Source organism: Sphaerodactylus townsendi, linkage group LG08 (genome assembly GCF_021028975.2).
Source record: "Sphaerodactylus townsendi isolate TG3544 linkage group LG08, MPM_Stown_v2.3, whole genome shotgun sequence".
NCBI classification, from domain to species: domain Eukaryota; kingdom Metazoa; phylum Chordata; class Lepidosauria; order Squamata; family Sphaerodactylidae; genus Sphaerodactylus; species Sphaerodactylus townsendi.
Window position 1 is genome coordinate 7,946,048 of NC_059432.1, and position 13,521 is coordinate 7,959,568.

General features: G+C 45.9%; 1 long non-coding RNA gene across 1 annotated transcript; it reads left to right on the forward strand.

The window, feature by feature from the left end:
• Nucleotides 1-1,006: 1,006 nt before the first annotated feature.
• LOC125437715 lies at nt 1,007-8,612 on the forward strand. Its single transcript, XR_007245258.1, has 3 exons — nt 1,007-1,511; nt 5,973-6,184; nt 8,414-8,612. It is a non-coding gene; the product is annotated as an uncharacterized LOC125437715 (long non-coding RNA).
• Nucleotides 8,613-13,521: the final 4,909 nt, after the last annotated feature.

Genomic DNA, 13,521 nt, shown 5'->3' on the forward strand with positions numbered 1-13,521 from the left:
CCTGTGTACATTTGAAATCTGCACCCCTGTAGCCAAGGCTGAAGATTTTATGGGGAACAGTAATTATTCAGATTAAATCTATTGCATTTGAGTTGACAGTAAACTCAAGTTCAATACCTGTAAAATTTAGGTTACACACTTTAACACGTGCACCAACATAATTCTTGGGGTTAGCCTCGCCGGGATTTTTTTCAGTACTCACAAAAATTGTGGTTTATCATTAGATAAATTGGAAGCAGAGTCCTTGGATTTTTTCATGCCATATCTTTTGAGTGAATAAAGCCTTATCTTGAAGAGCATTTCACCCATTTCCAACCCCCCTCTTTTTTTAGTGCTCCCAGAATTTCCATCATTAAAAATTGGGGGAAAACAGGATTTTGATTTGGGGTAAGCAAAACCTTGTCTTAAAAAGCCTGGCACTTGCTCAAAAATATATAGTGTGGTTGAAGCAACTGGTAAACCTCCTTCCTTGGCCTACAATGGGTAACATTTCATATCATACCCTGAAGATGGTGTGGTCATTTGCATGCAGTGTGGTAACAAGCTTACATTTGAACCTACAAATACTTTTACAAATGCAAAAACTCTGAAGACTGCCAGATGGTGACCCATGTAAAACTGCCTGCCAGGGCCACCCTCATTTCCATCTACATATGAAGTTGCCATCTGCCCTGTCTACTTTGATAGGTTGTAAATGTCATAGATTGTGTTGCCCAGGATTCATTTGGCTGAATCACACCAGCTGGATAAGAAAGGATTTATTTATTTCGAATTTATATCCTCCCTATCCCCGCAGGGATGAAAACCTCTGTTCTATAGAATAGCCAAGAGGGCCCACCCATCCAAAATCAATTAGATTCCCTCACTGATTAGGAGGTTGCTGTTGATTTTGAGTTCTAGAACCTACAGAATTCACACTACAGGCTACTACAGGCTACTACTACTCTGGGGGAGGGCGGTTATATAAATATAATTAATAATAATAAATAATAATAATAATAAAGGACATTTCCCATTCCAGACCATGCATCTTTGCAAAGCTGGTCTTATGAATCAACATGAAACATTTACTTTAGGCCCCAGCTTTGAGTAGGAGCATCATTTGTGTGTCTGTCCATCTAACTAGACAGGAGTTGTCCTCTGCCTCTTTCAGTACTCCAGAGTGGGAAGTCGGGTGTTGCACCTCAAAAGTTCCACTCTAAGCTCATAGTGTACAGAATTCTTTGAGACAGACCATCCCTGGAAAGCAAAAAAACAAGAGGGAATAGCCATGTCTATTTTTATTGAAGCCTTCCATGGTGTTGTTATGGTAACTGCATATTATAAGGCAGCAGAGGGAACAGTTTCTGTCTTTTCTTCCTTCCCAGATCAAGAAAGTCTGTGGATGCAGGTGGTGAGGATAAAAAGAAGTCGTCCTTTTTGGATGTGAATGGCAGCATCCCTCTTAACGGCTACACCTGGGGGAGGGGAATTGAGCCCCATCTTTGGTGGGGAAAGGATTCACATCACAGGTTTGGCTTGCTCATGTGGGTTACTTTGTGCTCTCCCTGTATATGCTGTGCAGTTTCCACATCTGTCCATGTCTGAAGTGGGCCAGGCATTCCACACGATGCTGTGTGAGTGTTTATTACATTTGATGGATGCCTGTCTTTCTAGCTCTGGAAGCAGCATAGAGGAATAGCAGTGGAGAAGAGGAGTGGGACAGAAAGGGCTAAGTGAGGTGTGGTTTTCTTTTTGGAGGGCTTTTCTCAAAGCCACATCTTTTTAACAGTGTGTTGTTAACAGGTTTTCTTTTTTCTCTTTGTCCTGGCCGTATGCTTGCCCCAGGCTTCTGAGAGGTGGGCTTGCTAACGGCACGCACGGGTGTTTTACTGAATAAGGACATATCTTGAGGGATAGTACAAGGTGCAGAAAGCTCAAGGGGGAGACACTCATTATAAGTTTAATATTTGAATGTCTGAACAGAACTAGATAGGAAGATAGGAAGTCAGCAGGGGTGTGAGGGGCTTTCCAGTGTTTTCCACTGAGTGTCACATGTACGACTATCTACGACTAGGACAAAAGTCGTGGGTGTGCCGTCACTGCAATGAGATCCTGGCACTCAGGGAACATGTGCATTCTCTTGAAGCCAAGATGGCAGACCTGGAGAAGCTGAGAGAGGGTGACAGAGGAGGCTTGTCAGCCAGGTTCCACTCCCAGGGTGACATCTCTTCAGATGACATGGAAAATGAGGGTCTGGGGGATGCAGGCTGCCAGTCTGAGATGGTGGAAGATGCTCCCTTAGATGGTAATCAGCTGTCCTCTCGCACCAAGGATACCCCTCAGGGAGATGGGGGCTCCTTGTAGTAGGCTATTGGATCATTAGGAATATAGAGAATTGGGTTTGTGAGAGGCGTGATGACCGCATGGTGACTTGCCTGACTGGTGCGAAGGTTGCAGATGACGCTTCGTCTAGATAGCCTTTAGACAGTGCTGGGGTGGAATCAGCAGTTGTGGTCCACATTGGCACCAGCAACATTGGGAAATGTAGCTGGGATGTTCTGGAGGTTAAATTTAGGCTGCTAGGTAACAGGTTGAAATCCAGGACTCCCAAAGTGGCATTCACAGAAATGCTACCTGTTCTACACACAGGGCCAGCTAGGCAAGCGGAGATATAGGGTCTCAGTGCATGGATGAGAAGGTGGTGTAAGGCAGAGGGTTTCAGATTTAAGAACATAACATAAGAAAGAACCTGCTGGATCAGACCAAAGTCCATCTAGTCCAGCACTCTGCTACACACAGTAGCCCACCAGATACCATTGGGAGCTCACATGCAGGATGTGAAAGCAATGGCCTTCTGCTGCTGCTCCTGAGCACCTGGTCTGCTAAGGCATTTGCAATCTCAGATCAAGGAGGATCAAGATTGGTAGCCATAGATCAACTTCTCCTTCATAAGGAGTACTTTGTCAGTTCTGGTCACCACATCTCAAAAAGGATATCGAAGAGATAGAAAAAGTGCAGAGAAGGGCAACGAGGATGATTGAGGGATTGGAGCACCTTCCTTATGAGGAGAGGCTGCAGCATTAGGGACTCTTTAGTTTGGAGAGAAGAAGAGGAAGAAGAAGAGGAGGAGGAGGAGTTTGGATTTATATCCCCCCTTTATCTCCTGTAGGAGACTCAAAGGGGCTTACAATCTCCTTGCCCTCCCCGTCTGAGGGGGGATAGGATTGAAGTCTATAAAATTATGCATGGGGTAGAAAATGTTGACAGAGAGAAATTGTTCTCTCTTTCTCACAATACTAGAACCAGGGGGCATCCATTGAAAATGCTGGGGGGAAGAATTAGGACTAATAAAAGGAAACACTTCTTCACGCAACGTGTGATTGGTGTTTCTTGAATATGTCATGCTTAATGGGAGGTGGTGATGGCCACTCACCTGGATAGCTTTAAAAGGGGCTTGGATAGATTTATGGAGGAGAAGTCGATTTATGGCTACCAATCTTGATCCTCCTTGATCTGAGATTGCAAATGCCTTAGCAGACCAGGTGCTTGGGAGCAGCAGCAGCAGCAGAAGGCCATTGCTTTCACATCCTGCACGTGAGCTCCCAAAGGCACCTGGTGGGCCACTGCGAGTAGCAGAGAGCTGGACGAGATGGACTCTGGTCTGATCCAGCAAGGCTCTTTCTTATGTTCTTATCTTCACTATAACCATCTTTTGGGAACAGAGCATGCATTACATTTGCCATGAAGATGCCCACAAACAACTGAAGGCAAATGACCCTTGTCCGGCCTGCAACTTGTAGAGGTACTTAATGGGTCAGATTTTGCATTAGGGTGCCCATTCATGGTGATCAGTGAGGCTGTGTGGAGGCATATGTATATCCTAGATCAGTGGTGGCGAACCTTTGGCACTCCAGATGTTATGGACTACAATTCCCATCAGCCCCTGCCAGCATGGCCAACTGGCCATGCTGGAAGGGGCTGATGGGGATTGTAGTCCATAACATCTGGAGTGCCAAAGGTTTGCCACCACGGTCCTAGATGCACATCCCAGTACAAAAAAATTGAAGGGCAACAGGTATATTTAGTATATATAATCCTGTCAAGCAGAGTAACAAGCAGAAATGTGGATTGTGCGGCATGTCAAATTAGAATAGTTAACTCTCAAAAGACCAGCCGTTTTACCTCAGAAGTTCATAAGCATAAGGAGAATTTTACTTAACGGAAAGAGAAAACATATACGGTATATACCCGTGGTGGCGAACCTTTGGCACTCCAGATGTTATGGACTACAATTCCCATCAGCCCCTTCCAGCATGGCCATTGGCCATGCTGGAAGGGGCTGATGGGAATTGTAGTCCATAACATCTGGAGTGCCAAAGGTTCGCCACCACGGGTATATACCGTATATGTTTTCTCTCTCCGTTAAGTAAAATTCTCCTTATGCTTATGAATAATAAGGTATTTAATAAAGTATCACATATATAGTTACGTGCACGGCTCATAGTTTGTTACAGTTTGGTTGCGATACAATATCGTTTGTCAGAGCACTTTTACATAGCATTTGATTTACATCAGTACAGAGGACATCTTTGCACTTAGAGCAAGCTAGAGAGTGAGGGAACAGAACACCACCGACGGATTTTAACTGTCACCTTTAGAATGTTTGTGCAGCTTCCCAGAATTCCCTGCTGCTTGTGCTCCTGCTGCATGCAAACAAGGCAGGAAATCCCAACAAAACTCATATGGATTCTGATCACTGTAGTGCTGAAAGGACAGCTCCACCGTCACTCTGAAGACCAGCCAGTGTAACTTTGCAGTTCAGTGGCGGTTCCAGACAGCCAAGAACATGCAGCAATTTCTGGGAGACTTGGAGCAATGCTTCTGGTGCAGAGGAGTTATACTGTTCCCAATACAATTCTGCTTTGCCACCCATCCTTTCCCCTCATGTGCTATTGTGAATGCCATATGGAATGTGGTTGCATGGCTGTTGTGTTGGATATATATCTTCTCTTTTGCTACAGAAGATAAGCAAATAACACCTTTTCTTTGTGTATTACTCTGGTTTTGAATTTGGTCTCACTTGATTTTTTGTGGGGTGGACCCCCCCCCCCCACCATGTCACTGGTTGGTGGCAGGAGAAGCCCAATGTCATGTCCCTGGTCCGTCCAATAATCAGACTCAATTGATAATTAAATCTTTTTATTGAAAGACAGGTTCAAGGTATGATGCATAGTAAAGATCTTTTGACAAGACTACTTTTTGCTACTGTGATTTCCCAAGATATGCAGCTCTGCTCCTCCTACCCATTCCTAAGCAATCCAATCCCACTTATCTGCAATGCCCAAGTAACCCAGCTCTCCCCTCCACCCCACGCTTAGCCATTACGCAAGCTTTCCAAGGTTCCCCAACAGTGTAGTAAAGGACAGGAGACTCAAAGGGTCTTAGAACATAAGAACAAGCCAGCTGGATCAGACCAGAGTCCATCTAGTCCAGCTCTCTGCTACACCAGGTGCCTTTGGGAGCTCACATGCAGGATGTGAAAGCAATGGCCTTCTGTGGCTGTTGCTCCCGATAATCTCCTTGCCCTTCCCCCCCCACAACAAACACCCTGTGAGGTGGGTGGGGCTGAGAGAGCTCCGAGAAACTGTGACTAGCCCAAGGTCACCCAGCTGGCGTGTGTTGGAGTGTACAGGCTAATCTGAATTCCCCAGATAAGCCTCCACAGCTCAGGTGACAGAGCTGGGAATCAAACCCGGTTCCTCCAAATTAGATACACGAGCTCTTAACCTCCTGCGCCACTGCTGCTCTTAACCTCCTACGCCACTGCAGTCACCATTTCCCCTATAGAAATAATACGGTCCTGATTAAGTGAAAACCATTGTAAGCTGCACGCAATAATTGTGATTGCATTCAACACAGACAATATAATCAGCTTCTCACATGCTTGTCTCATAAACTGATCATAAACATGGATGTCTCCCGTTAAACAGGTATGCCCCTCCTGGTTCCCCCGATCCCATGTACAGCCATCTCAAGCTTCGAAGTCCAAATGTTCCATACAGTTTCTCAAAATCATGCAAATGGAAGCCTTCATCACTCTTTGAAACACGACTCTTCTCCCTGAAGGAGCTACAGCCACAAGTCCAACATCATGCAAGCCTGCATGTTCCTGCCAAAGCTGGAGAAAACCAAATTGTGGAAGGTGAATTTCTGTAAGATGGAAAAAATAATATATTTTTCTCTATGCATTTTTCCATAATGCCCTCCCCCGCAAATCCCTAGAGATCCCTAACTCACCTTATGTTGGTGTTGGCTAATAGTCACGCTTTGTGGCAGGATTGGTGGTTCATTGACTTTCTCAGATGGAGAAAACAGCTTCCTGGCAAAACTGGAGAACAAATTCTCCTCTTCAGAATCTTCCATGAGTAAATGTCTGTTTGGCACATGAGCCTTGCATTTTAGTGCTGCTGGAGGAGTGATAGCAAACAGGCTCTCAGAAGCACTTGTCTCCATGATCAGTGAGCAAACCAGCAGATTTCACCCCAAAAGACACAAGATACCCATATTTATGCTGTTCAGCTATAGCTGCTTATTGTCCGCTTTTAAGAGCATGCCCAGATGGCTAGATTAAACAAAATGGCTTGCCGAGCACCGTGCTAGACTGAAAATAGGATAGAGGTACTCTAGCTGTCCTCCCAAGTTGTCTGATATGTCACAACCGCCCCCCACTCAAAATTGATATGTCCGGCTCTGCCCACACAGCCCAGTTTCCAGTCTCCAGGTCATATCCTGAAGAGCGTCTCATGCTCCTGAAAATGACATAGCCACATCTCCCTCATCATGTACAATCTGTACATATATGACTCAGCCGCACAAAGTGAAAATTTGACCCTTGCTCTCCAGGCAGAAAAACCCAAAAGCCCCCCTTTAAAAATAACACACACATGTCAGTATGCCTTCCACTATCCGTCCCTAACTGATGAAAAGGCATGGGAAGGAGTAGCAGTGGTTAAGAGCAGGTGCTTTCTAATCTGGAGGAACCGGGTTTGATTCCCCGCTCTGTCACTTGAGCTGTGGAGGCTTATCTGGGGAATTCAGATTAACCTGTGCACTCCCACACACACCAGCTGGGTGACCTTGGACTAGTCACAGCTTCTCAGAGCTCTCTCAGCCCCACCTACCTCACAGGGTGTTTGTTGTGAGGGGGGAAGGGCAAGGAGATTGTATGCCCCTTTGAGTCTCCTACGGGAGAGAAAGGGGGGATATAAATCCAAACTCTTCTCTTCTTCCATGCTTGTCTAGGTTTATTGAGACATTTCTACCTTGCAGGGTCAGCCTGAACTTTTTTTGTGTGCTTTTAAAAACAAGAAAAGCTGATACAGTCTCATGCAGTCTTGTGCTGAGAAGGGAATGTTTACAGACGTGTAAGGGAATGCTTACAGACGCTGCATGTAGGAAAATAATTTTAATTCACCCAAACGGGCTATTTTTCAAACAGTCAGGCTCTTGTGGACATTTTTTCCTACTTACATGGGGGGATCATAACAGAGGCGTGCAAGGTGTCACAGCTTCAATCTTCCACACAAACAGAGTGCTCACTGGCTGACAAAAAAAACCAAGGAAGTTTGGCAGAGAGGCTCGCAGAACATGCTACAATTCCAACAGAGATAAATGGAACAGTTCTGCCTCTCCTTTCTGGCTGCAGCAAAAAAAGTTGTCTCTTTCTGCAGAACGCTTTCTTTCTCCTGCTGCTGCTGCAAAGATGCTCATTTTGTGTGAGAAAATACTTAACATGCAAGCTGGGTGATCTCAGGCTAGTCACAGTTGTTCAGAGCTCCCCTCCCCCCCCCCCCTGGGTTTTCAAGCGCTTCCAGCAGCCTGGTCTTTTGAGAAGGAGTTGAGGAAAGCTGTGCTCCTGCCATTAGTGACAGAGGGTGAGTTGTTCACAACACTTTCCTGTTTCACAAAGACAACCAAAGCTGTCTCAAAGCACCATCTCAACTGACCATTCATGTGGGAAGCACTGTCCCAACCCTCCATTTGTGTGAGAAAGAGGGAACTTGTAGAAAAAGTTGCCAACTTCCCCCAAAATAGCCCCAAAGAGCCAAAGCCATCTTCAGCATGGCAGGGAAGCCTGTAACTGAGCACAGAACAGATCATGGGTCACTCAAACACCAGCACTAACCAAATACAAACACATTTGCACATGTATCCCCCAATCACTCTCCCTTTCAAGTTCTACAAGGGCCCCATCCACATGCCCCATTGACTCTGGCACCAGTATCCCACAATCAGACATGTTCTACAATGGCCCAAATACACACTCTTATAAGTTCTGCCCCTTCCAATAAGCCCTGCCCCAAACTGTCAGATTTGATGTTGATTGTTGTATGTCTCCAGACTACTAACAACATGTTTTATGCAATGGCAGCCTACTCAAGAAAGCTGCGTCTCCTGTTGCCTGGCACCCAGCCCCATCTCCTCCACCTCCAGTTCTGATTGATGGAGCTAAGCATTTTGAACTGCAGGATGTGCTGGACTCTCGCATCTATTTACCTGGACAGAATGAGTGGGTGTATGCCAATGACATCAAAGCCCCTCAACTCATTAAAGCTTTTCCTTGTGCCTGTCCAAGCAAACTGGGGGGGGGGGACTTAGGGGAGGTGGAAATGTCAGGATGCCATTCCTACGGGGGGAGGGGAGCTGTGGGGATGTGCTTTGCTTTTGCTTTGCCTCTGCTTTGCAGGTGCTTCTCTGAATCCTGCCCTTGAAGTTCTGTGGTTGAAACTGACTTTCAGGCTGGACTCTTACTGTTACTTTGGTTCACATGGTTCACATATATTATCCACAGTTTTGACGCCATCCCCCCAGAACTGTCTTCTGCTGTTACTCTGCTGTCATGAATAAAATCCTTGAACCCATCAAGTGAGTTGTTCTATGAACTGAGAGTTTGACATGTATCCACCTTTTAGGCACCTATGTCAGCCCAACCCCATCCTGCTTCCAAGGCTCCACCCCCATTCCCCTTGGAGCGCACTGTTAGTGCTGGAAAGCATGGAGAGTCAGCAGTTTATTCAAGCCACTGTAAATAGTTTATTCACAGAACAGAAACATAAAAAGCTACCATTCTCTGTGTCAAGTGTTTGACCTCTGAGTTTGAATTTACTTTCGAGGCGCATTAAGTTGACTGTGCCCCAGTGGCATAGCCACCAGGGGGCGGGGCGCGCGCCCCACACTGGACGCACGCCTGCAGGGAGCACCAAAACTCAAAAATGTATTTTTAAAAATATTTTACTATTTTTACTTTGTCGGCTGGCAGGGGGCGCACTTTTTAGACTACAGCACCAAAATTTCAGGTTATCATCAGGTGACACTCCTGGTGACATCATCCAGGTTTGGTGAAGTTTGGACTGATAACCAGAAGGACCAGAATAGAGCCTTCTGGGCAGCGGTTGGCACCGGGTCGCTGGTCGGTAAGGCAGTAGCTCCGAGGAGTTCCTCATCCTCTTCAGTTAGTTCCTGGATTCGGCTGTCATCTGAGAAGGTTAGTTGGACTCGGGAGCCGCGAGGCATCGGGCCTGTCGAAACACCCTCCGCCGATGGTAGAGCAGACTCTACGTAGTCTCGAGGTGCCAGGGACCGCGGCTCTTTCAGATGCGCGCCGGTACTTTGCCAGTGTTCGGTCGGCGGCGGTTCCTCCAGATAGCGTTCCAGGAACTTCTCCAAGGACTCTTGGGTATCTCCATGAATGGTGGACAATCCCATCTCTCCTCAGGAAGCGCTTTCATGATGGGTTTGTAATCCGCTATGTTGGCGCGTGGTGACATGCTGTTCACGAGGGTTTCGATCCATCGACACCCCTCTGCCTGGATCATGTACTCCTATGGCGGACTTCTAAGAAGCGTTGGCCGGACACCGTGCGTCTATGCATCCGGGCAACCTCGATCCACCTGCTCTTGGCGATTGTAAGAAGGCCATACTACTGCTAAGCCGAGGCTTGGAGAGGGTGACCAGGGAGATAGACTCCACAGGTTCCTCATGTTCAGTGGAGACTGAGAGGGGGACCGAAACCCTCTTTGGGGGTTACCGGGCCCTCCTCAAGTTCACAAAATTTCAACCTCTGCATGTTGAACGACATCAGGGGTTCACAACGTGGAGTAAAGTTGTTTGAGATTCAGCATAATGTAGAGAACCAGAAAGGACCAGAATAGAGCAACCATTGAAGGATCTTTATTCTTAAGCTTCCATGATACACACACACGAGATGCTGAATCTGACTTTTCCCAAACAAACAGACTGCTTTTACGAGTCTGAATCCCCCCTCCCTCGAAACCCCAGACAGGTTCCCATGAAAGACTCAAAACTAGCTTCACACACATAGATAAGGAGTAGCAAGGTTAGCTTGCCTCACCGGGCACACAGCCCAGCTCGAGGAATGCTGCCAAGGTCGCAAGAGCTGGGAAAGGAAAAAGCAACATCTTTACACCCACCCACAATACAATGCACACCTTTGACCACACCTTTGCATAGCAAATTCCACCCAAACAGTTAATGATTGGTTCCTCACCCTGGGACATGGACAATATACCACACTAAACTTTCCCTTCTCACTTAGATACAGTGTGAAACAGACTTTTCTCTGTGATACACCTCTGAAGATGCCAGCCACAGATGCAGGTGAAACGTTCGGAACAAAATCCACCAGACCACGGCCACACAACCCAGAAAACCCACCAGAACCAGTACCTCTTGATTATTTATTTTCAATGTCTTTATAGATTTGCCAAAAATTCTCTTCTGCAAATTGCCTAATCTTAATGACTCCGGCCTCGAAATCCATAAGGGCGCATTACTGTAAAAGATGTATTTATTCTTCAGCCAAATTTTAGCTAATGCTTTTCTAATTAAATGTGATTTAAAATTACTTAAGTTTGTTTTCTTCTATAGGCCATAGGAAATCATGCCATCCTCTAAATAAATTGTTCCTTCTTAAACCAATAAGTTTTTATTTCCTAGATTAATCCAGTCTCTAATCCATATTAAAGCACACACATCATAATAAATTTGAAAATCTGGAAGGGCAAACCCTCTTTTATCTTTTCCCCCCAGCATGTTTATATATTTTATTCTACTTTTCCTGGAATTCCATATGAATTTAGTTAGCATCTTCCTCCAGTCAGCAAATGGGGTATTTGATAGTAAGATTGGTAAATTTAGGAACAAGTATATAAATTTAGGTGAAATATTATTTTTAACTGCTGCAATCCTTCCCATCAGTGACAAATTTAAAATTTTCCATAGTTCCAGATCCTTCTTAGTTTCATCAATTAGTTTTTGAAAGTTATCTTTATACAAATGAATATTTCTTGGTCTTATATTTATCCCCAAATACTTTGTTTTATTGACCACTCCAAATCCAGTTATTTTTGTAATTTTTTTTGGATCTCAGCTTTCTACCTGTTAGTGGAATAACCTTTTCAGTCTTTTCAGTATTTATTTTCAGTCCTGCTATTTTACTAAAACTTTCCAAAATTTTCATCAATCTTCTGGCATTTTCAGTGGGTTTCTCGACTATTCCTGGTTAGTGCTATGCAGAAGGCAGCAAAACAATGGAGGAAAAATGAAGGGAAATGTTTCCAGAAGCAAATGGAGGAAAGGACATGTGGAATGCAAAGAAAAAATATATAGCATTTGGCAGCAAGATATATGGTAGGGAAAGGTCCACTGTTTCCCCAAGCACTTTTGCTGTGATGTTTTAAATAGCCATTTCTGAGCCAGCTTCCCTTGAGCACACGAGCATGTGGAGACAGCCTTTATTTCTCTGCTCCGCCAGTCACCTGGCCCTCGCCCAATGCCCCCTGCGCAGGCGCCCCATTTCCCCTTCAGCCATTTTCTCCTCCTCCATCATCTGCCATTTTTGAAAGGAATTTTTACTCCCCCCCTCTTTGTTATATTTATTTATTTATTTAATTTCCCACCCGGCCCTTCCGCTCATGGGCTCAGGGTGGGCGGCTTCCAACATTTCATAATAAATACAATCAAAATATCAAACTGATAGCAGAGTCAGAAATGAATTATTCCATTTCTGATCTTTCTGTTCAGTGAAGGTGAAATTATGTTTTATTTCTGTATAAGTTAGATAGGAACAAGTTGTATTAGGTAGAATGTAGGAATTACTGTTGTATCTTGTATTTGTGTCTGTATGGAACCTCCTTCGCTCAAGGCAGGAATCCACCCCGCTCCACCTGGGCACGACCCTTTCATTTGCTAAAACCATGAATGGACGTTTGACAAAAGGGGCCCCAGAAGAAGCGCCTCCATCTGCCTTAATCCCACCAGCAGGCAGATAAGGGTGCCGTTGTCGTTAGGTTTCATTTCCTGGCCCCAAGCACCCAAAGGACTCTTTTGTGTTTTTCTCGCCCGTGCCTACGTCATCGCCTCGCCTGCTTATGCCGCGAAATTCAAGAAGGGATTGCCCTCTGGACTCTAATTGGTTCCCATGTATTTGTGAATGAATGGTTGTAGGCCTGTGGTGGCGAACCTTTGGCACACCAGATGTTATGGACTACAATTCCCATCAGCCCCTGCCAGCATGGCCAATTGTTGGCAGGGGCTGATGGGAATTGTAGTCCATAACATCTGGAGCACCAAAGGTTCGCCACCACTGTTGTAGGCTGTCCTGTATTCCCCCAGACTCCCGGGGAATGTGTATTTAAGTTGTTGAACAGCTGCTAGGCAGCGCAGTTGCCGTGGTGTGGAGTTGCTGGCACGTAGGTCAGCATCTCAATAAACTTATTTTTATTTTCACTATTCTCGCTGTGTTGGGTCCTGTTTCTGTTCCTCTGCGCTGCTGAGAGCTGGCGGATCTGGGAGAATAAAAGTTACGAAGGCAGTGCGGTAACAAAACCAATACAAGTCAGTACTAAAAACATAATCTAAAACCCAATGGCATCTCGTGTCCACCACCAAAAGGAAAAGAGAGGAAGGGGAGGTCACACAATGGGAAACTTCAGCTGCCTCAACCATATGCCTGGTGGAACAGCTTCATCTTACAGGCCCTGCAGAACTGCATCAGTTTCTGCAGGGTCCGGTCTCACTGGACAGAGCATCCCCCCAGGTCGGGGCATTCTCCACCATGGCCAGGGCAAGCCAGACATCTTTCGAGCAAGAGACCACCAGTAGATTGCCACTTGCTGGACGCAGAGGCCTTTGGGTAACACAGTGGGAGAGACGGGTCCTGTAGCTATGCTGGCCCAGAGCATCCAGAGCTTTAAAGGTAAGTACCAGAACCACTCAGAGGAAATGCAGCTGGCAGAGCACCTGTTGAACCCATGCCCACCACAAGGTCCCCACAAGGACCTGCCTTGCTGCACTCTGCACCCGCTGGAGTTTCCAGAGCAGGCCCAAGGGTAGCCCTATGTAGAGTGAGTTGTGGTAGTCCAATCCAGAGGTGACCGTTGCATGGACCACTGCAGCTAGGTTGGCCCCTGGGCCAGGTAGGCAGTCAATTGTTTCGCCTGGCGAAGATGGCAGACAGCC